The sequence below is a fragment of the Pelobates fuscus genome, chromosome 1 (assembly GCF_036172605.1).
Source record: "Pelobates fuscus isolate aPelFus1 chromosome 1, aPelFus1.pri, whole genome shotgun sequence".
In the NCBI taxonomy this organism is placed as follows: domain Eukaryota; kingdom Metazoa; phylum Chordata; class Amphibia; order Anura; family Pelobatidae; genus Pelobates; species Pelobates fuscus.
This window is the reverse complement of record NC_086317.1, coordinates 430399538-430424420: the sequence shown is the minus strand read 5'-3', so window position 1 is coordinate 430424420 and position 24883 is coordinate 430399538. Positions and strand designations below refer to the sequence as shown.

General features: G+C 40.1%; 1 protein-coding gene across 6 annotated transcripts in view; it reads left to right on the top strand.

Annotated features, from left to right (window-relative positions):
• The window catches only part of NBEA (neurobeachin), a 520018-nt gene that overhangs the window by 385736 nt on the left and 109399 nt on the right, over positions 1-24883 (top strand). The gene's annotated exons all lie outside the window — the stretch shown is intronic.

Here is a 24883-nt window from a genome sequence, read left to right as displayed (position 1 = left end):
ATTCTGGAACACTTTTACAAAGAGCATTTGGGAAACTCACATTTTTATTTAATTGGTCTTATACTTCTATTGTATGGAGAATGACCAGAAAGAGAGTAAAAGGACACAACGTGGGGTCAGCGGCAAATGTGTTTTCACCCACCAAAAAACAGATAGGAGAGGTCTGCCTGTTGGTGGGTGACAACACATGATATGTTTCATGTATATAGAGATTGCTCACCTGAAGCCTCTAGGACTAGTATATCCGAACTGGAGTAAGTGCTTCTTGGAGGTGGAGATTGTCATAGTTATCGTAATCTCTCATTAATATACATTAAATTCCTACATCACTTCTGATACTATTGTAACTGTGCCCAGACTGATACGATCATGTGTGTTTATGTATGTATGTATATGTGTGTGTCTTCATATGTTGGGGTGGGGGGGTGGGGGGGAGTTATTAACTTGATGTGTATGTTGACATGTTCTTTTCTAATAAAATGCCAATGGGCATATGCAATCCCATCCAGTTCTTAGCTGGAATGTTAGTACATCTTATATAAGACTCTCTCTACGTGATACATGCATTATAAAGACATATTTTGCAAACAAAGTTCTACATAGCTGTCAACTCTGCCTACTTCTCACAAATAGATTGATCTGCAAGACTTTGGTTTAATCTTGCACTATAGCAAGATTGCAGTATCATGTCAAAATTATATTTCACTCCTCTACAAAGTTTGTTTTTTAAAAGGCACAGCATTCTAGATTCTAAGGCCTAGAAACACTGAGATATATAGCAAAATGCATCGCCCTAAAATGGTTATTGATCATGAGTTATCAGTTCTAGAAAGGTAGATGCACAGCAGGCCATCAGCAGCATTATAATACATCTTTTGCCTTGTTGTCCTGTACAATTAGTCGCTTGATCGTGGTTTGCTGTGCAGGCATTAGCTAGAACTAACAGGCATATTTTTTTTTTAGCCCGTAGTCTTCTTTTCCTGGCCATACAGCTCAAAATATATACAGTAGTAAACCTCTCGAGCATTCATTATTTTTGATGAGATGACAACTGCTTAGGTTCATGCAATTATTGTTCACCCTGCTTCCAGTTTCCACGTAAGAACTGTGCTCATTAAATCTTTCACATTGTAAATGGGTATACAGATTTTCACATCTTTTGTTTGGGGCAAACATGAATATCCTTTATAATACCTACTGATGGAAGCATTCCTGAGGAACCAGCAAAAGTGAATTAGTTCTTTTAAAAAATGTATTCATTTTTTAATAAAAATGTTATGTAATTCGCTGCTCTTTATAAAGTCTTGAGTTTAGGAATTCACAATTATTGCTCATCTGCAAATAACAAATCAAATAATTTAAAATATCGGATTTTCATTAGAATTCTTGTACACGTTGTTCCCTCTGCTTACTAACTTAAAATAAAAGAAATAACATTTTTGTGCTTTTCAGGTTTAAAAACAACCACCGATTCTTAGATACATTTCACATTTTTGCTTTCTATGCCCACTAATAGTGGAATGCTGGTAGATACGTGCAATTCACAAAATTCCAGGTTTTTGGTTGGCTCCTTGACATCACATGCTCTCACTAGCTGCCGCCCTCTCCCCCCACTCTTTATCAGTAACTCTGCCTGACCATCAAAACCAATAAAAATGGTTTCCAGAGTGCTAATAATATGTGATGAAGGCTACCTTTACAATGAACACCAGGCATTGCTTGAAAAAAATGCCTACTGCTACCTTAACTATAACCCAGCTTGGAGTCTATAATAGAAGACTATTCTCTTTAAGTGTTTTATTTTCAAGTGCAGAGCAGTTTTAATGTTGGTTTTGTGCTTGCCTCTATAATGTTTCTCAAACAATTTGGGAACTATTGGGGAATTGGTTTAACGTAGCAGCTTTGTGCCCCAACTTCACACAAAGTAGAGATTTAGCTAAAAATAACACTCCCATTGTTCCCTCTTACTTCTAAACCCATTAATAGGTACTTTAGCATCATGCGAGTTTTCATAGTTTAATCCTTTTTCAAAAGCTTTTCAGTATAAAGGCTCTAAATGGTCCTCAGTGCTAATCCGATGTGACTTCTGTACAATATGTTGGAAACTCTTAGGTGCACGTTTCTGCGGCTTATGTCCTTTCTCTAGAGCGACCAGCTCACTTTTTGAGGCAGTCCGTGCTATAGGCTTTCCATTGTTTTCTGCTATTCTACTGCTTCTTCAAGCCTTTTTTCATCATTACCATCTATTTACACCAGATCATGGTCTTACAGTTATTTACTGCTTTGTGTGTGATTAAAATCAGTTTCTTTAACCCTTATAGCTTTCTTACGATTGTTTGATCTAATCAAATAAACTGCTTACTGGTTTATATGAAGATTCTATCTATCCATGCAGGCTAGGCTAGCAGAACGTTTCAACATGAATATATATATAAATATATATGTCATTTATATCTTTCAGTCATTTTTGGTATTTCTTTTTTTATTTTTATTTTGTTAAGCAAGGAGAAATGTCATGCTTTGCGTCTTCTAATACTAATAGAATTCAAATGTTATTTATTAAAGGTATCTTAAAATCCTGGTGATACAGCTGTGGTATTGTGTCGTTGCATTACAATGTATATATTGAAACAAAATTAGTTAAAAAAAAAAAAGATTTTTTTCCTATATATAAACTAGACCACAAACTCACCTGAAAAAAAATCTGGAACTCTTCTGTTCTTGGCTAAACCGTTACAAAAAAACCTTAAAGGGACACTATAGGCACCAAAACAACTTTAGCTTAATCAATCAGTTTTATTGTATGGTTAATGCCCCTGCAGTCTCACTGCTCAATTCTCTGCAATTTAGAAGTTAAAACACTTTGTTTATACAGCCGTAGTCACACCTCCCTGTATGTGACTAACACAGTCTTCCTAAACACTTCCTGTAAAGAGAGATCTAATGTTTACTCTTCCTTTATTGTACAGTTTGTTTAATCTAGAATAGCATACTAGACCCTGCAGGAGCCTCCTGTGTGTGATTAAAGTTTAATTTACAGAGAAGGAGATTTAAACTTTAAGAGCAAGTTACATCTGATTGAAAGTGAAACCATTTTTTTCATGCAAGCTGTATCAGTCCCAGTCAGGAGAGGTGTGGCTAGGGCTGCATAAACAGACACAAAAGTGATTTAACTCCTAAATGGCTGAGGATTGAGCAGTGAGACTTCGAAGGCATGATCTATACACCCAAATGGCTTAATTAATTTAAGGTTATATTAGTGCCTATAGTATCCATTTAAGAAAGGAAGTGGCCCTAAAATCTCCTGTGCAACACTGCAGACATAACTAAAATAATAACCAGCGAACTCACCTGGATGACAGGCTTCCTAGCATGGTAGCCAATCAGGGCTGTCCACATGCTGATCACTGATATTAAGGCCTTGGGGGTGAGTGTGACAGAATGAGGGAGGGTGAGAATGAAAGGTGGTGATTGTGTCATAGTTGGAGGAGGGAGTGTGACAGGGCATGGGAAAGTAAGTGTGAAAGAATCCGGAGGAGGCAGTGTGTCAGAATGAGGTGAGGTGAATGTGACAAGATTAAGGGGCTTAATGTGGCAGGATTAGATGCATTAATGTGAAAGGGTGAGTGTGGCAGGGTTGGGGAGGAGAGTGTGACAGAGTTTGGGGTGAGTGTGGCACGGAGGACAGGATTGGATGGGTTTATGTTGTAGTGTGTGTGTGGCAGGGTCAAGTAGGTGAGTGAGACAGACTGATAGAGGATGAGTCTGACAGTGCAAGAGAAGGTGAGTCTGATAGGATTGGGAGGATTATTGTGATAGGGTAAGTGAGGCAAAGGAAGGGCAGGTGAGTTTGGTATGGTTGTAGGAGGTGAGAGTGATAGGATTAGGAGGGTTTAATGTGGGTGTGGCTAGTTGAAGGGGGTGACAGTGTGTGGGGGCAGAAAGTGTTTTGGAATGGTGATAGTGTATGTGTAAGCGGTGACGTGACGGTGTGTGGAGGGGTTGCCAGTTGTCAGTGTGTGTGGAAGGGGTATCAGTGGGTATGGGTGATAGGTTATGGGTGGAGGTGATAGGGTATGGGTGACATGGTGTGTGGAGGGCGGCTGTGACAATGTGTATGTGTATGAGGGACTGTGACGGTGTGTGGAGGGGAGCTATGACCGGATGTGTTGGGGGCTGACAGGGTGTGTGTGTGTGTGGAGCTGCAGACTGGAGGCTGTACAGGGCGCTCTCTCCTCCTAGGGCAGACTAACGGAGGGTCCTCGGACTCGGCGGCATAATGGACAAGCCGTCGGGCCCTCGGTCATAGACCGAGGACCCGACATGTCAGTGTGCTCTAAGGTGATTTAGGCGGCTGCCTAAATGGCCTAATTAGAGAGCTGCCTCTGCTCTGTGTATATAAAGCAACAAGTGTTGATATACAAAGTAATGTTGACAGAGACAAATAGTGAAGAGGGACTTGCTCTAAGGAGCTCACAATGTAAGAAAGTCACCGGTGCCCATTTCTGCTTTGGCTACTCATTAGTCCAAACAGCACAGAGGGAATGAGTTGCTGGGGACTCTTATTTAGCATTTAAAAGTTTAACACTGAATCGAATAATAGTGCCAGGGGACTCCAGACACTATAACCACTTGAATGACGAAAAGTGGTCACAATGCCTTACGATAAGTATCCCTTTAATGTAAGTATCCCTTTTGTTGTGGAATTAATCATGGGAAAAGTGTTGACACTTATTGGAATTCAATTTTTGGGTTTGTGTCGACATTATTAAGACTCATTGGCTGACCTTCACATGTGTGTAATTATCAAACGCCAAATTAACAAGATGATTGCAAATTTTAGGTCAGAATTGTTGGGAAAAAATAGTTGTTTTTTTCTACTGAGCAATTTTGTCCTAACATTTGTAGAGTTTTCTGACATTTCTGCCGTTCGTGAATAATTCTCCCACCTATTTTCTGCACGCAGACTGACAAAGCAAAGCCATTGGCAGACGAACATGCAGGTGGAATCATTTATGCAGCTGTATCTCGTTGGAAAGTCATTTCATTGTTTTAGAATTTGTTGAAACAGAGGTACTTTGATGCAGTTATAAGCTTTGCAAGTTATGGTCATAAAATGACCAATTTTTACACCTCAAGTAAATTTCCTAATGTATCTTTAATGGATCAATACATTGTTTTGTAATGCATAACAAAGCCCCCTCCCCCGTAAATAGGTTTATCTCCTATTCTGAAATAGAATTATATACTTTAATACCCATTTATCTTTCTTTCCTGCATATATTAATATATATAAAATCCATCGCACTCACTCATTCACTAAACAGCAATTTCAGAGTTCACGGAATGTAATCGTTTTTTTGTTTGTTTGTTTGTCTGTTTGTTTTTTAAAACCCATAACCTAGGCAGAAATAATGGGGGTTTAGTTACAATATATAACCCAATCTTGGCAGGACCTATCATAGCAACCTATACACACCCACACACTGCTCAGTCTTTTTTTTTTATTGTTTTTTGAGGAAACCGAGTAAGTTTTTTCTGCCATTTAAAGAAATGTGTGTGAACAAAGTCCACGAAAACAGCAGAGCTCCTTCCAGTTTGTAGGCGTTGATGATCATATTTTATTAAAGGAACCCTTGAGGTGGAAAGCTAAAGAAGGCTGCGTGGCTTTAGTGTAGACAAAGTGTCGCTTGCATTTTGCTGCTCACTAGTTTGATATACTCATTTGCTGATGCGAAATGACGAGAGCTTAGAGAGCAGTATTTCCTTCTGTCTACAGACCAAGCGGGGCCCTACATAGCCCAGTCGGCAGGTCATTAACTCGGGAGAAATCAGCTTGCGTTAATATGCTCTAATCCTGTATAATTAGTCAAATTACTGCACGCCGACCAGCTTGTCATGTGTTGTCAGATTTGGCATGCAAGCTGGGTAGTCAGGGTCCCTCTGGAATGCCACCCTAGATCTGGGAGACCCGCTTGTTTGGCGGACGAGATGATCTTTTCATGAACAGAGCAAGCTGACTTTCCTGGCATGAGACACTTTCTTTGAATTCTCTATTTGCTGCAAGACAGTTGCATTTAATCGCTAAGCAGTAAATTGAGGAGAATGGAAAAACATTACGTGAAAATAACTAGGGGAAAATCACCAACTCCTGTATTCTCCTCTTGGCTATTTCAGTCTAGTTTTTGCAGTTCAGATTTCAGTTTACGACTGTTCGCAGTTTCAATGTGTAATCATCACATTGTAATCCCAGATTAACATCATTCAGGGAGCCCAGACTACTCCCTGAACGTCAGGATTTGAACCACCTTGATAAAGGCTTTCTATATGTCCCCTAAACATTCTCTATATGAAGGGTCACAATTGATTTAGGAGGATTTGGTTGGAGGTCTGTAATAAATGGACCTCTTGCAACAAACTGGCCAGTGCTAAATAATTCGTACATAAGGTGTTAAGGGACAAGATTAGGACGAGGATGTGAAACATCATTGGCACTTAAGGGTTTAAGAAACATCATGGGGAAATGCAAAAATTCTGAAATGGATGTGATGCCAAGGTATCCATTACCTCCTTACCTCTTTTTTGAGGTTTTATATCATTTTCCAATCTGTCCTCTACCCATTTGCAATACTTTTAAACAAGCTACTCCAATTCTATGAGGGTCCTGACATGTGAACATGTCATTGGTTTCAGAAACACCATCAAAACTTATATCTTTGAAGAGGCTTGTCTGTCTTTTCTAAGCCAAATCCTTGTAGTCCTATTATGTCATCATAATAAAAAGCTACCCACAAATCTCTAAGTAGCACTATAGGATCAGGAACACAAACATGTATTCCTGACCCTATAGTGTTAAAATTATCATCGAGTCCCCTGGCCCCCTCTTGCCTCCCTAAATATAATATCTTACTTGTATTCAAGCCTGTAGCTGCTGGCTCTGCCCTTGTCTGCCTCTGACCTGCCCATGTCTGCTGATGCCAGCAGAAGTGGTGGTCTGAGCCAATCACAATACTACCCCATAGGATTGTCTGAGACTGTCAAGGAGGCAGATCAGGGGCAGAGCCAGCATAAGTCAAACACAGCCCTAACCAATTGGCATCTCCTCATAGAGATAAATTGAGTCAATGCATTTTTATGAGGAAAGTTCAGTGTCTGCATGCAGAGGGTGGAGACACTGAATGGCAATGCTGGTTACTCTGCAGAACAGCCCAAGGAAGCGGCTTTAGTAGCCATCTGAGGAGTGGCCAGTGGAGTTATCACTAGGCTGTAATGTAAGCACTACATTTTCTCTGAAAGGCAGAACAATACTGGTCATGAAGGACCCTCACAAGGGAACAGCACCATCCAACTACCAACCAATAACCTGCCTCCAAACAACATGGAAACTCCTGTCAGGCATCATAGCCTCCAAGATCCAAGGGCATATGAGTCAATATATGAGCAATACTCAGAAGGGGATTGGAGACAACACCAGAGGATCAAAACACCAACTACTGGTAGACCAAGCAGTCACAAGGGATTCTAAGACCAGGCAGACCACTCTGTGTATGGCCTGGATTGACTACAAGAAAGCCTATGAATCAATGCCACACACATGGATTCTGGAATGCTTGGCTCTCTACAAGGTCAGCAAGACAATAAGAGCCTTCATCAAGAACTTGATGGGCAAGTGGAAAACAACTCTAGAAGCCAATTCCAGGACAATAACTCAAGTGAACATTAAATGTGGCATATATGAAGATGATGCGCTATCCCCAATGCGGTTATGCATAGGCCTCAACCCCCTTAGCCAGATCATCAAGAAAAGTGGATACGGATACAGGTTCAAGAGTGGAGCTGCCATCTGCCACCTACTCTACATGGATCAAGCTGTATGCCAAGAATGAGTGAGACATTGACTCACTGATCCACCTAACTAGGATATACAGCAAGGACATCGGAATGTTGTTCGGACTAGAGACGTGCGGGTGGATGATGGCAAAAAGAGGGAAGTTGATCAGGACAGAAGGAGTTGAAGTTCCAGAAGGCCAAATAGAAGATGTAGAGAACAGCTACAAGTACCTGGGGGTACCACAAACACATGGCAACCATGAGGAAGAGGCAAGGAGGATAGCAACATCCAAGTACCTCCAAAAAATCTGACCGGTCCTGAAGTCCCAGCTCAATGGCAAGAACAAGACCAGGAAACTACTCACTATGAATGGAGGATTCCACTCGATATCCAACACCCAGAGACTGTACACCTGCCGGAAGGAAGGAGGTCAGGGCCTGATGAGTGTCAAGGCCACAGTCCTGGATGAAACACAGAGCATCCACAAGGACATCAAGATGGCTCCCAAAGATAAGGAATGCCTGAGACTTCCACAGATCGATCGATGATGCAGAAAAAGAGGAGGTTCCTTGGCAAGACAAACCTCTCCATGGGTTGTTCCACCAGCAGATAGTGGAAGTGGCTCACATGACAAAATCCTACCTGTGGTTGGAAAAGGCAGGACTTAAAGACAGCACTGAGGCACTAATCCTAGCAGCACAGGAGCAGGCACTCATCACCAGATCAATAGAAGCTGGCAAGGCACCAGGCAAGACCCAAGGTGCAGACTGTGCAAAGAGGCCTCTGAGACAGTCCAGCACCTAGTAGCTGGATGCAAGATGTTAGCAGGAACAGCATACATGGAGAGACACAACCAAGTTGCTGGGATTGTGTACCGAAACATCTGCACAGAATATGGATTGGAGCAGCCTAAGTCCAGGTGGGAGATACCACAAAGGGTAGTTGAGAATGACAGGGCTAAGATCCTGTGGGACTTCAAGATCCAGACAGACAAGCAAGTGCTGGCCAACCAACCATAAATCATGGTGGTAGACAAGGAACGAAAGACTGCAGTCATGGTGGATGTGGCAATACCCAGTGACTCTAACATCAGGAAAAGGGAACATGAGATGGTGGACAAATACCAAGGACTGAAAGAAGAACTAGAAAGGATGTGGAAAGTGAAGGCAGTAGTAGTCCCAGTTGTGATAGGAGCACTCGAGGCTGTGACTCCCAAGTTGAGGGAGTGGCTTCAACAGATTCCAGATGGGACATCTGAGATCGCTGTCCAGAAGAGTGCAGTTCTAGGAACAGCTAAGATACTGTGCAGAATCCTCAAACTCCCAGGCCTCTGGTCAAGGACCCAAGAATGAGGAATAAACATACCACCCAGGAGGGGTGAGAAAATCATTTTTTTAATATATAATATATATTTATTACCCTCTAAACACTGTGCTAAGAAACGTATTATGCAAATAAATTATGATAATGATCGTATATCGTATAAATAAAAATAAAAATTGGTATTCCCTGATTACATTCAGTTCAGTTCCATCCGTATATATCGAAAAACCAGAATACACCAACACATTGAGCTTAATTAGTTCTTTATAAAAATGGGAAATAATTAAAAACCGCTACAAATTACCTACCACAATGTGATTGTGATTACTAAACCATCAAAGTGTGAATGGGTTTTTTTCTTTTCCTGAACAGGTTATTAAACTATGAAAGGGACAAATTAGCATACATTTACAAGGGCTCTATGTTCTGGCTGCCCGATAAAATCCCCTTTTACCTATGCTATAACACCGGATTGCTTGTTGTGCTTTTGGCAATGACAGATAAGTCAGTGTAATTCCCCTTCACAAGGAAAATGATGCTTCAGATTCCAAACGCATCCTGAAGATGTCACCAACAATAATCTTCAAAGCACGGCTGGCGAAAGTGGGCTGTATGTTTGCCGGATGATATACTGCAAGTGACAGGAAGAGTTATGTGAGAGAAGACAAATCTGTAACATATTATTAAGCAATTTCATGTGAATAACAGGGATAAAGGGATAATGGATGAGTGTGTCATTATTACCTTGGTGTGGAAGGAAGGCAGAGGCAAAGGTAGGACGACAAGATTAATTGAGGGATGGTACACTATTCATCTCTCATCAGCTCTTTGTGAAACGCCGTCCCGAAATTTTCCAGCCCTCTCCGTCAAAACAGAATTGCTACAGTTTTGTATTTTAATCCATCAGGGAAAGAGGCCAATAAAACATGAGGGCACACATCAGCCCCTTTTAATATATCACCTCTACATGATTCAATGAAGACTTGATCGTGTCAGCACCCAAACATAAAGACAGTTCATCAGTTTACTATCCACTTCACGTGCGTCAGTCTGATTAATGACATTAAAAATAAAAACAAAGCCGCTGTAAGCATTGATCATTTAAGAAAGTGTTAAATATTGAGCATATGAAAGCTTGATGTTGTGTTAAATGCTTAAAGCCTTTTAACCCCTTAAGGACACATGACATGTGTGACATGTCATGATTCCCTTTTATACCAGAAGTTTGGTCCTTAAGGGGTTAAAGATAGTTTTTTGTTTATTTTGCAACACAGTATAAGAAAGTATATAAACACAGGGTTATACATACATTGAGAGAGAAAGAGGCACTTGGCATCAGTCTGCCGTGCATTGTTTGAGTTCATAATGCTAGAGACTTAAACTTGTAGATATTGCTTTAAAAGTGTATATAGTGGAGTGCCGCTGTTTAACATTGCAGCACTAAGTGCAAAAGGGTCACCGCTCCCAGACTACTTCAATTAGCTGAAGTGGTCTGGGTGCCTACAGTGTCGTCTCTTCAAGGGAACCAGTGCCAGGGAATATTGAACAAAATATAACACACATAGCTTCAATATTATAATATTGAAGGAAAACATTAGTGTTGGGAATTAGAGATGTCCCGAACAGTTCGCGGGGGAACTGTTCGCCGGCGAACATAGCTTGTTCGCGGTCGCCGCGGCAGGCGAACATATGCGATGTTCGGTCCGCCCCCTATTCGTCATGGAGGTGGAAGGGTCTGGGAGGGATGTTCTGCTGCTGATTAGCTGGAATGTGTCTGCTGACTGTGAGGTACAGGGTCAAAGTTTACTCAATGATGACGAATAGGGGGCGGACCGAACATTGCATATGTTTGCCCGCCGCGGCGACCGCGAACAAGCTATGTTCGCCGGCGAACTGTTCGGGACATCTCTATTGGGAATACTAGAATGTACTCCTAACACTAAAGTATCCCTCTGACCCCCCCCCCCCCCTTTCTTGCGGCAAGTAAAGGGTAAAAAAAAAGAACCTTTAAACACCTAATTTCAGTGCAAAAGTGCCTCGGCACAGGGTCGGGCTTTAGCCAATAGGGGGGGAATCTAATTCACGTGGCCACAGCCACTAGAAGCAGTCTTAACCCTGCAATGTAAACATTGCAGTTTCTCTGAAACTGCAGGGCTAGGGGGACAGGGACAGTGTGCCACAGACCACTCTAATGACATGAAGTGCTCTGAGTGCCTTTAATACAAACAGACTATGTAGGTTAACTGTTTAGATGAGTAGTCTGATGTTGACCCACTAGCTGCTTTTAGACTACATTACCCTTAATTAGGTGCTACTTTATATGTTTTAACCTTGTGTTAGTTTAGATATGCTAGCATTCCTTATTTGTAGTTACATTTAAATATTCTTGTTTACTAATTATACACAAAAAAAAAGTCAGAATGTCTGGTGAGGTTGAATTTGAAACCACTGAGTTTATACTTTTCACAACCTCATTTAGTAAACCTCTATATACAAAATTGTGAATTGTCGGGTATTCTGTGTGTAATTAAATTGAATCTCAAAATAGCTGAATTGGAAAATTTCGCTCAGTCAACAATGTTCACTTTATATATACCGGGTACATTATACAAATAGATGCTATCTAAGCTTAGAGAACGACACCAATAAACTCCTGCTAAATTCAAGGCCGGATGCCTTATTTCATTTGGAGCCAACCATGACACGTGTTGCGATATTAGAATTCCAAATTCAGACCATTGGTTATTTTTTTTTTAAATCATTATTAGAATTTTTCATAGCGCCAACAACTTTTCAGCATTTCATACATTGTGTGTTAACACCGGGTGGAGCCAGCAGAAACTGAAACAAATCAAACTACTTTGGGATTTTAGGATGCTTTCTGTAGACATATCTATGATTTTGTAGTCCAAATCATCAAATTGAATTGAATATCGCTCTCACCCATTGTACAGCACTACAGAATACTTCTGCTTTATAATGTCAGTGTCCGTGATAATGTAGAGCAGAAATAACCAGCCCCGTTCTCAATGCATTATTATTATTATTAGTATCATTTATATAGCGCCAACATATTCCGTAGCGCTGTACAATGATAACATGGGGATATTTGACAAGTAATTTACATACGGAATATAACAGAGGCAAAAGGTAAAGAAGGCCTCAAGCTTACAATCCATGCATATGCCGCCTGTCCATGTTTTGTTAGTATCCCCACTGTGGGAACCAATGATTTAGAGTATATTTAGGCTTTCTTCTATGCCCAAGAGACATTGCAACATTACAAAAATCCATCTTTTTACTGGATTTATTTTCCTGTGACACTGGGATAGTCTGGCTATAATATTTTCTGTATGATCTAATTTTAGACACAGATTGAATATATTCCATTCATAGAATCCAAGGCCTGCGTGAAAAGCCGGCTAATTAGTTTTATATTTCTACTAATTACGTTGTCCATTACAAGCTGCTTAAAGGAGAAGGTTCTATTTATTATAGGTACCCTGATCAAGAAACCGTGTTTTATAAAGAGCTCTTACTTGTCAGTATTCTATAATAGCGCATCAAGAATATGCACAAAGTCTGCTAACAGCATGGATTGCAAGTTGCCGGAAGTATCACGGGAGTATTCACTAAACTGGGATATGATTACTGACCCGACTGATAAAATTGTTATTTCTGGTTTGATTTTTATTTCAACACATCTCAGTGCTAAGCGAATTGACTCCTCACTTATCTCTGTGATATTTGAAACTTTTAGAACTGATAACATGGTGTTACGGTTGGTGGAGAGGTAAGTAGCAGAGTGATGCGTTGTAAAAAAGTAAATTAAAAGCTTAATTTTGTTAATTCTATGGGACACATGAATGGCCCTATTTCACTAGGGGCAGGGACAGTAAATTGTTAGGAATACAGGAATATAATATTCACCTCATTCCACGTTAAACCACCTCGCAAATCTTCTACAGATTCCCAAGTTAGTCTGAGTGCAATATGTTAGATGTGTTGAGTTCAGTAGCACATTTTTTTTTATACACTAGTTCTCCTGAGTGCTTCCTCTCTGTTTTACGTGTATATATCTAAACTGTAAGTAAAGCATTAATAGTAAATAGTTTCCCAAATGTAAGCCTGATATCTAAGCATCTCTTACAATACAATCCCACTTAGAGTGTATGAAATTGAAGTAGCACCTTTTAAATATGAAAATAAAATCGTAACATATTTGATCCCATCAACAGTTATCCAGAGGATATTTTTTACCGAACACTTTAAATAAACCCAATGTTATGGAGGCTGACCTTTTTCATATTTGTAAAAATGCCAAATTTGAGAAACATATAAAGTGAAGAGGTTGCACCCCTCAGCTGTCAGACAGAACAATTCTGTGCTTCAACAATTCTGTGCAAGCGCCCTGCATCCCATTGCTTCTCCATGAGTGGATGGAGTTGAGCTGTAGTGAAAGGCCATCTCACTACTGTATCTGAGATAATCTACCCTTTTATTTATGGATCATGGGGGGAGGTGGTCAATAAACTTAAAAGACATCAAAACACTGCAGCGTTAAAAGTAAAGGTTTTCCCCTCAAGATTGTTTCAACCCTATATTCCTCACCTTTTATATTATATACTGGTGGTTATTGTCCACCTTTTCCTAATTCTCACCGCCTGGAGTCCTTGTTATATACTTTATCCTTTGGAGTGAAAGTGGGAATACCCAGCCACCCATCTACATCGGGGGAGGCACCTTTGAGCTCTTTATACGTCTCTATCTCGTGAGATAGATGGCGCACTATAACCTGTATATAACTGTACTACTCTATATATATTTTTATGTTCCTTACTTTAGATTTTGTCCAGCCTTATCCCGTATTCTTTCTGTTTTGTCCATACATCTTGTAAAAGGTCGTTTCAGGGTTACGACCTTGGGAGGCTGCCTAGTTTAAATCGAAGATAAGTATAATTTGTACTTATATTATCACACCTGCTACACTTTGGTGTTGTATTTTGTTGTCTGTTTCAACCTCAGCTTGATTACCTCATTGTCCTAAATACAACTCTAAAGGAACACTATAGTGTCTTTATGGTACCGCTGGACCGCTCTCCACCTCCTCCAACATCACAGCAATGGGGGTACCTAAGGCGCAATGTGCACATTAAGTCTTCCCCACTGGAAAGAATTGAGTCCGTTTCAAGACACTGGACATCTAGCGTTGTTTCACGGAGTTAAACATCACAGGGTTAAGGGGACAGAGACGCTAACATGCAGTGGTTTGGGTGCCTATCGTGTCTTTTTTAACAGTCGTTGCTTTGATCAATATAGAAATCTTTCAGTTTCTTATTAACAGTGTATCTGGTTTATAAAACTAATTAAATATTAACCGTTGGAAACCCTTTCAGAAAGCCGTTATAACTAGATGTCAAAAGGAGTTAAGAATTTCTGGTCGTTCCCCTCCTTCGTATATACATAAATTTCTTCGCTCTTACATTATGCCCAGCCGATCACAGAACTCATTGTGCCATTCTCAGGATTATGCATGTATGAGATATCAGCAATTTACACGTATCATCTTAGTGACATAAAAGAATACAGCGTTTGATTAATCATACTTTTTATGTAGTGACTACCCTTGTCATTTCACTCCTTCTGCCTCTAGAACATCAGCTGCTAGTTTAATTCCGGGGAAAGATGGCCTGCGAGTTTCTGTATACGCCACTGAAATATGATTTTGTCTTTATCTGATAATCCAATAATAGTTTAAACAAGGTCTGTTTTCCTTCCATTATGTCAGAAGAGAAAGAATATGGCAGTGTTGTTGATTTCTCAGATATAGCAGGTCACTGTCACAGCGGACCCATCTGTTCTAAACCATAAGCCATTTTTTTTCTTCTAGATGGTTAAATGGCACAAACAATGTTTCGAAATAAATATTTTTCATATACATTTTTTTATTTTTTTCCCCCATGCAATCCTATTATATTATTGTGGTATACATAAAAAATGGTATCTAAGCCTGAAATATGTATGGATGCGATGCCATTTGAAACACGTTTTTATATTACACTAGAGCAGGCATAGGCAACCTTCGGCACTGCAGATGTTTTGGTCTACACCTCCCATGATGCTTTGCCAGCATTATGGGTGTAAGGGCATTATGGGGGATTTAGTCCCCAACATCTGGAGTGCCGAAGGTTGCCTATCCCTGCACTAGAGTTTCTGTAGAAACCACTTGAACATTTTGCCTTTATTTTTAATTTTTTTAAGAAGGAGGTGTATTTTAGCTTTACAGATCGGTAAATTATGGAGCAGACATGGTAACTGTGCGTGATGTTGTTACCTGTTTTTGTCATCGTTTTAAAAGTTAAAAGGACTCTCAAGGAACCATAGCCACTACAACTCATTGTAGTGGTTGTGGTGCTAACAATCTAACGGTTTTCTGTCAATGTTGGAGCGGTTTGATAGGATATACCTGGCACTCATTGCAAATCCCACTGCAGTCTATTTGCTAATGCAGGCATTAATCCATCCAACCTAGACAGAGGTGGTGGTCCGAGAGAACTGTTGGTCTATGTTATGTAGTCTATCGTCTATGAAACGTCTAAAATTTTATAGTCCAGGACTGGAGAGCTGGAAATCTCCTAGTATTAACATTTGATATTTAAATACAATAAGGTCAAAGAAACAGACATTGTAACGTTCTTCCCAAAATAGTTAAAAGGCTGCCTTTACTTACCCTCTTCTTATTCTGCTAAATTTGTCAAACATAACAAAGGGTCACATAATTCTTTCTCCCTGTAGATTAAGATGCCATGGCATTTATTTAGGCGTAGACCAATAGTAGACATGCCTATGGGGATTAGTTTTCAGCTCCCAAGTCATATTTTCTCGACATCATAAGGTCAACATTTTTTTGGTTGTCCACTTGGGTAAATTAGGTACGGTTACTTGCGTTCCCAGTGCAATTTTTAGTAGTGGCAGAGGAGAGCTTGGGACATACATCCATCATGTGCCACAACATCCATCATGTGCCACAACATCCTAACAGTCCATTACACTCTGCACTTTGTGACACATTCTAGAATGAGGGGTAGGGGTTTGATTATTAAATAAACACATTTCCAATACTTCTTTTTTGCTTGAAATTGTTTTTGCTATAAAGACTATATGACTTGTTTTTTTGCTTTTAAAGACATAGGTGCTATGTCAATGCAAAAAAAACAAAAAACAACAGATTTCTGTGCCCATTGGAAGAAATCTTTCTACGTCTCATTGTCTCGTTACCACCCTTCTACTTGATTGTCCTGTCTCTCTGGTCTAAAATTTATTTTTGTGAGTTTGTACTTTAACATACAAGTTGAAGGTGTTGCTTCAAAACCTAACCTAAATGGTGAGTTCTTATTTATCTTGGAGGAAGACTCCGTACAGCATAGTTTTTATAATATTCATAAAGTAACGAGTTTATAGATTGTTGCCTGCAAGTGGCATGTGAGTTGAGGTGAAGTTTAGCTAGAGAACCTGTGAAATAGTCCATTAAACTATTAGTTAATGTGGGTGGCGGAACCAGCTCTTGGCCGGGTCGGCCGCACGAAAACGGAGCTCCGTCGACTCGGCACTAAAAAGCACACAAATACACAAGATACAGCACACATTCTGCCCATTACCCGACCCGAGGTCACTCACAACATGGGGTGCAAAACCAAAAATCCCCGACTGGATCAGCCCAGATTTACCACCAATATCAGAGACTTGCTGAGAAGGCCGCATGGCGAGGCGAGGCCTGAAATGGTGGCGAACCTTGGGGACTTTTCAGAGGACTACTCTCTCCACATGGGAGATCTGAGGTACAAGGGGCCACCCAAACCCACCCAACCACCAGTGGGGGTACCCTCCCCTGTGACAACAGAAATACTGACTGGCCTCCTAGCCGGTCAAATTCTCTCTGCTGAGATTATACAGGTTAGAGAGGATGTCAGGAGATTTAATGCACGCCTGAACACAGTTGAACAAACCTCTAAAACACACACTTCACAAGTCCTGGAGCTCCAGCAGCAGGTCAGAGACCTTGCTTCGCCTACGCCACCCTGAGCCACCAAGTAGCAACAGTAGAGGATAAAAGGAGTTGGAAACACCTCTGTAACTGCGTCACCACGGTAGAAATGCCTCATCTACTACGCAGGCTCTTCTCATTTCTATTGCCTCCCAAACAAGCTAAAGGCATAGTACTCGAAGGCATGATCTACCTCCCTAAGCTTCCAACAACCACGTCCTCAACCACCAGCGACTTACTGGTCAAATTTCAGAACGGCCAGGACACGGCTGCTATTATGAGTGCAACAAGGGGAAAGACAATGTACAGGTTTGAGGACACGGAGCTGTCCTTTTTCACCTACCTCTCCCGCGCTACCCTACAGTGAAGGAAGTCACTTCGTCCTCTTACAAAGATCCTATCAACCCACAGCATCAAGTACCATTGGGGAACCCCTCGCCTACTCACAATCCAACACCACAATATGGAGCACAAAGTGACTAAAGTCTCTGAGATGGACGCTATCCTGACAACACTAGGCCTGAAAGAGACTGCAATACTCACAACCTCCTCATTGGATTCGGCTACCATAGTCCCGTTTGTCCCAGCGAACAAAGCAGCAACCAATGTGGCAGTCACCTGACTTTCCTCCTATTTTAATTTTTCTTCCTGTTTATTCCTTCCTTTTTCTAGGAGAGGCAGAATGGGACTCACCTGTTTACCCATTTTCATGATACGTTTGCAATATGATTGTTATAGCTTTAGTTTTATTTTATGTTGATCTCCCAAATCCACGAAAAGGACTTGTCTCCGTCCTTGAGACCTATGCGGGTCTAATCTGGGAATGCCCCGGTTACGCTGCCTCCTATAACACCAGATACCCCCCCAGCTCCACGCTACTAAACCTGTATATTACCCCATACTGCGGAGCTGACAACACAACTACTAAATGCTCCGCTTCCCCTTCTTTACCACTACTCAACTTTACTACCCAGTTTTCCAGTACACTTGCCCGTGCCCCCTTGGCGGAACTTCTGCACCAACCATACCAGCCTTAGGTTTAGCACTGCACTCGCTATCCTCAATTTTAAATGTTTTTTTTAAACCCAGAATCAGTGCTGTTGTATTTACGTTTACTTACATGCCATATGATAACATGATTGTATCCTGCTGTGTATGTCAATTGCAATGTTAACCTTGACACTGACTGCAGCAAAAATAAAGAATAAAAAAAAAATAAAAAAAAAAAATACATTAGTTAATGTGAGTTCATCAGTTGGGAGAGATTTTGTCAGAGAATATGTAAAATAGTCCATCAGTTGGTGGTGAGGTCTAGACAGAGAACCTGTAAAATAGTCCATCATTTAGAGCGATATTTCAAGTACTTTCTGGTGACCTTTTTATTTTATTTTACTTCATTAAGCCGCATTAAGTTTTATTGCCATAGAAGAAATATATTGTCTCACAATCTCTTCATTTGTAACATTTGGAAATATAATGGTTCGGTGATGTTGAAATAATGCTTCTTTCCTGGGTTGTGTTTAAAATGTGCTATTACAATTACAAAAAATAACATAAGTCACATCTTACCAGATTCCAGGTTTTACTAATTACATGATGTAAAGTCATGATTTTATTAAGGACACGGAGGCGAAGATTAGGCTTATCTCTTTCTTTTATTCCTCAGCAGCATAGTAAGGATATTAAGATATTCATAGAAAAGAAAAACAAATACCCTCAGAGGGTTAGCCATCTCATCATTACATCTTAGCCAATGAGATCAGTCCACATTGCATATGCTCCCATGTGACCCTAATCCACTCCTCTTTCTTGGTGATGCCGAAGTCAATGAAACGAATCGAAACTAACTAAAGCAACACAACCAGACAGACGAACAGACGGTGTCTGGGAGGCGACTTCTTCCAAGGGAACGGATCCTTGGGAACTCATCCATTGAAACCAGTCTTGATGAGAGCCGTCGTAAAGTGTCAAGCTGGGAGGAAGAGAGAGAACAAATGGCAAAATATGCAAAAACAGAGTAAACAAAAGGCAATACAACACTCACCATAAGGCCGTCGGCCATACGTGGTACCCCTGGTCCCTCGGGACTGCCACGATCTGCCCCTGACCAGAAGGGTGAAGGGGACTTTGTCTCCATAGGCTGGAATCCAGGCATGGCGGAGCCTCAGTAACCACAGGAGGAACGGCCACACACACACGATGGCCATCGCGCGAACTGCGCCGGTCGCGGTATAGACTGCGACCGGAGGGCAGTCACCGAGACGTGCCCTGAGCCAGAGGGAGACCCCGGGCGACAGGGACAATCACGGGTAATAACTACCCAAAATATAGGAAATTAAAAACGGAGGGCACAAGCAAAGAGGGCTCTGCTTCAATTACAGGATCACCGAAAACACAAAGATGTAACTGAAATAAATACCATCAATTAAACAACCAAACAATAACAAATACTGGAACAGTATGGCAGAGCAAAAAAAAATCAGTGTCACTTAGCTGAGGCAGCAGCAAAGAAAGAGGAGTGGATTAGGGTCACATGGGAATATATGCAATGTGGACTGCTCTCACTGGCTAAGATGTTATGATGTGATGGTTAACCCTCTGAGGGTATTTGTTTTGTTTTTCTTTTCTATGAATATCTTAATATCCTTTCTTTGCTGCTGAGGAATAAAAGAAAGAGATAAGCCTAATATTGGCCCCGTGTCCTTTAATAAAATTATAAATACAGTGTGTGATGGGTGTGTGGACACATGTTCTATTACAAGAGAAGAATGTATTTTACGCAAGGTTTAAAGGTTGTCAGGGAGAAAGTGTTTGCCTTGAAAAAGTGAAAATTGGGATCAGAAGGCTAGCACTTTGTGTGTGCATCCGATAAATTAGATATGTCACATGATCTCAGAGCTATCTGTTACTGAGTACACAACTGTCATTTTGGTATCTCGAATAAATATTTCAATTTGTTACAGACATTGACTTTTTTTCTATATATTTAACCCCATGCTATGTAATATGATCTAGTCTATAAAGGGGAGCTGACACTGCTCTAGAAATTACACCATTAAAGGGACACTATAGTCAGCAGAACAACTGCAGCTTATTGAATTTGTTCTGGTGAGTAGAATCATTACCTTCAGGCTTTTTGCTGTAAACACTGTCTTTTCAGAGAAAATGCAGTGTTTACATTACAGCCTAGTGATACCCTCACTGGCTACTCCACAGATGGCTGCTAGGGCTGCTTCCTGGGTCATGGCTGCCTAAAAGGCAACCAAACATTCAGTGTCTCCACCCTCTGCATGCAGACACTGAACTTTCCTCATAGAGATTCATTGATTCAATTCATCTCTATGAGGAGATGCTGATTGGCCAGGGTTGTGTTTGAATCATGCTGGCTCTGCCCCTGTTCTTGTCAGTCTCAGCCAATCCTATGAGGAAGCATTGTGATTGGATCAGGCTACCACTTCTGATGATGTCAGCAGACTGCTTGTTTTTTGAGGCAAACAACATGCAGATCTACAGCTTCTGGCTTGAATACAGTAAGATTTTGCTATATTTATGGAGGCATGAGAGTCCCAGGGGGGCAAGATGGTGGTTTTAACACTATAGGGTCAGGAATACATGTTTGTGTTCCTGACCCTTTAGTGATCCTTTAAATAAAACATACGTGATACTTCATTTTCTTTTCAATTTATATTAAAGGTGTAGCAAATTACATCACTATCCTGTTTAACCCCTTAAGGACACATGACATGTGTGACATGTCATGATTCCCTTTTATTCCAGAAGTTTGGTCCTTAAGGGGTTAATCTAGGCACACCCATGGCAAACATTGCAAATAAGGTGAGGTAGAAACATAGTTTCAGAGTCTATACTGATGTTTAACCCCTTAAGGACACACGACATGTGTGACATGTCATGATTCCCTTTTATTCCAGAAGTTTGGTCCTTAAGGGGTTAAACATCAATTGGATAAATACTTGCAAAAACAGTACATACAGGGATGTCATGTTTAATTAGTAGGGTAATAGCTTCTTGATCCAAGGAGACATCTGACTGACATTCTGGGATAAAGAAAGATTTTTTTTTTTTTTTTTGCAGTTTGTTGCAAAATTGAAAGCGCTTCAAACTGACTCAGTCCTAATAAGGTGTGCAAGTCATACAGAGTGAAAAAGTTAGCATTGACAAAACAACACTTTCAAAAGTTCAGTTGATGGTGTCTCTCCTAACAATCCCCAACCTTGTTGACAGCCCATTTAAAAAAAAAAAAAAAACTTGTGTGCTCTCAGAGCGGTCTTAGGCTACCCTAAAATCATGGGCAGAACTCTGAACTGAATTTTTACTTGTGAAAGCTAATTGTCCTGGATAATTACTTCAATATGTCAATCCTTGTGAAAACCATTTAAAAATTTTTTAAGAAATAAATACAATTTATGTAAACACATTTTCTTTAATTGCTGTAAAACCCTTTTTCTTAAATATTTCAACACCAGTATATTTTTGTCTTTGGGATTCTTTTATATGCCAATAGGTATTTCACAAGATAATGTTGCTGGTATTTCACATTGTCCCCTCCTTAATTAACCCAACGAGTGTGAGTTTTACACGTTTTGCTGCCTTTGTAACGAGGCTTGAAAAACAATAAAAGTTGAGTCCTCTCAGTTTATCTCCGTTCTAATATATGATGCTAATTGGAACATTTAAACACTCACTCCCCGATGTTGCTAATTGGTCTTGCCTAGCAGTTCATTTCCTGTGAGTCAATAGACAGAGATAAAATGCTCCTTTGTTCTGTCCTACCCATTATATTACTCTGAAAATCTAGGCAACATTTCATTCATTCCAAGAGAGAATCATTGCTCTAATGAACATATTTTGCAAGAACGAAAGGTTTTGTCACAATATTTATATGTCGATTTGAGCAATATTTTAGTGTTTTTAATTGTGTGTGGAAAAAAATATCTCTAATTATTTTGTAGGTTTTAGTATTTTTTTTTCAATACTATATATTTTTTGTTGTCTTTATGCATTTTGTTTTTTTTTTGTATCATCCCTTGATGATATTGTTACAAGGTCAAATTTATACATGGCAGCAATGCCATTTAATTACTGTGTGAGTAGGTATGTAATTGAAACAAAAAGCATTGTTCCCATCTTTTTCGCCCCTCTCTGCCTGGAGCCCATCCTGTCATTGTGTGAGCGTGGAAGTTCTTTTCTGGTGGTGTGATTAGATTGGGGCTGAACTCTCCAGCTGGCAGGCCTGTCTGTGACTGGCGGCGGCTTGTCCCCTGTGCTTGTCATTTCTTGACATTTCTGACAGGATGGGGACAGCAGCCCCAGACAGGTTCATTAGATAGCTTTTTCTTATACAGCTGGGCTTAAAAAAAAAAAAATGAAGTCTATAATTCTGTGCAACAGTGAGGATCCCTTCATGTTAGTATAAACCACGGCCTCTGTTTTGACAAATTTTGACGTGTGCCCTCTTATATACCGCTTTGTTTTTCCTCCTCTTCTCATGTTGTTTTCTACCCATCTGGCATGCACTGTGTGTCTTTTCAGCCTGCAATAACCGTATCACAACACATCTACACATCCGAGAGTCAAAGGACGCACACGGAGAGCTTTGGCAACATTGCACTCAAAGCACAATATAGCGTCATTCCGAGATAATATGCTCACAGTCACTGGTGACCTTATTAGAATTTGGCAGCTCTTAAAGTAACACAAACATGGAAAATGGATTCTGTTTAACAGTCTGTAATACTCTAAAACTAAGAGAGAAGTTTTCTTACGAATGAGTTGTATAAGGAAATGTGTTAATCTGCTGTATTTACAGGATTATTCACTAAGTGACTGTTCAAAGTGAATTCAAAGGGAATTTAGAATTTAAGGCCAAAGTAGCTGAACTGAACGCATAGCTGACTTGGATAACTTTTCCAGTTCGACTATTAGGACTTTACATTTGAAATTCTCTTGAAATTTATTGTGATTTCTGACTTTAGGAAGTAACAATAATAATGTTGTATCCTGTTGTATAAGTTTTAATATAAGGATTTTTAAACTGATGAGCCTGGGGGTAGATTGGAAGACAGATTCGGGATATGGTGGGGGGTACGCATATATGTGTCTATAGTACTAAGAGTGGGGCTGTCACCATGGAAACCAGTGGATCTAGCAGACACATTCTGTTGGTGACTCCTCCCGTTATACATTTTGCACCATTTTTTACAACAGAACACTTTGATAAATAATCCCTAATGTATCATTCAATAAATGTTGCTGATCACACAATGCTTACAGCAACGTGGTCATATTGAAGCGTGAATCATGTATCTAATGTAAATAATATTGAGCTATTACAATAGTATGAATACATCATCACAACAATTTTACAAAAAATAAAGCAGACTAATAAAATAAATTGTTAGTGTCTCTTTAAACAAATACCAACTTTCTTGAAAGCATATATGTGAAGGTCCTTTTAAAAAAAAAAACACTTTTTTTTTTTATCTTTTTCTGCCCACGTTATAATTTGTTTCTGGGGCAATTTTAAATAGTTAAAATTTAGAAATGTGAACAATTTGCTAACTTGTTACATATTCCATCTACTTGGTTTTCAAATATGTTATTTGTTTTTCAAGTGGTTGCATGTGCAGGAAACCAAAAGTAAAATAACAAAGGAAAAAAAAGATTTACAAAAGGTATCATAAAACGTATACTGTTACTTATTAAAACTTCAGATTGTAATTAGCTGATCTGACTCAGTTTATTCAGCCTCAGTTTATTTATTTTTTTTTTTTAAATTCTTTATTTATTCCAGTGCAAGACATCACAAGCAGATTACATACATCAACTGAGCGATCAGCGTAAACAAGTATACATACTGAGCATAAAGCACTTTACATTTACAAGACAAAGTAGTAGATAATGTCTGTTAACAGGGATCGCTAAATATCATCAAGTTTCCACCCTCCTGGGGAAACAGCTGTCTATAGGAAGCTTGTACATCCTGCCTGGGTTTTTTTTGTTTTTTTTTTTTCATATATAAAACATTAAACTGACATTAAACATTAAGGAAAGATCGCGATCATAAGGTCAAAAGAATAATAGGGAGATTACACCATTTTGCCGTATGACAGGAATAACGTTTCCCCGCTACAGTTCGGTGTTCCCTATGTATAGGCCGCATATGCGATCTTGACCAGAAAAAAAAAAAAAAAAAAAAAAAAAGAAATAAAGCAAAAATAAAAATAAAAAGTAAAGGGAAAGAAGGAAGGGATAGTGTAAAGAGGCGCCTCGGAGATCCGAGGACTTAGAAAAAGAGGACATAAGGGTAGGAAGTTAGGGGGTGGAGGGGAGGGGGGGTAGGCCGAGGGAGAATGTCCAGGAGACAGGTGTCTGAAAATGTGTCCCTATCGTGTCCCCGCTATCTCTTACTGGAGGCCACAGGAGCGTTCCCTGTGTCCAAATCAAAATGCAGCATCCTGCCGCCCTCCTTGTACTTCCTCCTGCGATCTAGTGGGGTCCTTAAGTCACCCGACCTAACTCAAGCGTTTGCTGTGCTATTGATCCAGGGGTCCCATATTTTGTCAAATTTCTTCTGAGTCCCCCTGACCTGAGCCGTCAGCTTATCCATCAGAAAAGTGTCTCTGATTTTCTGTTTGACCATCTCAATAGTAGACGATCTCCTCTGC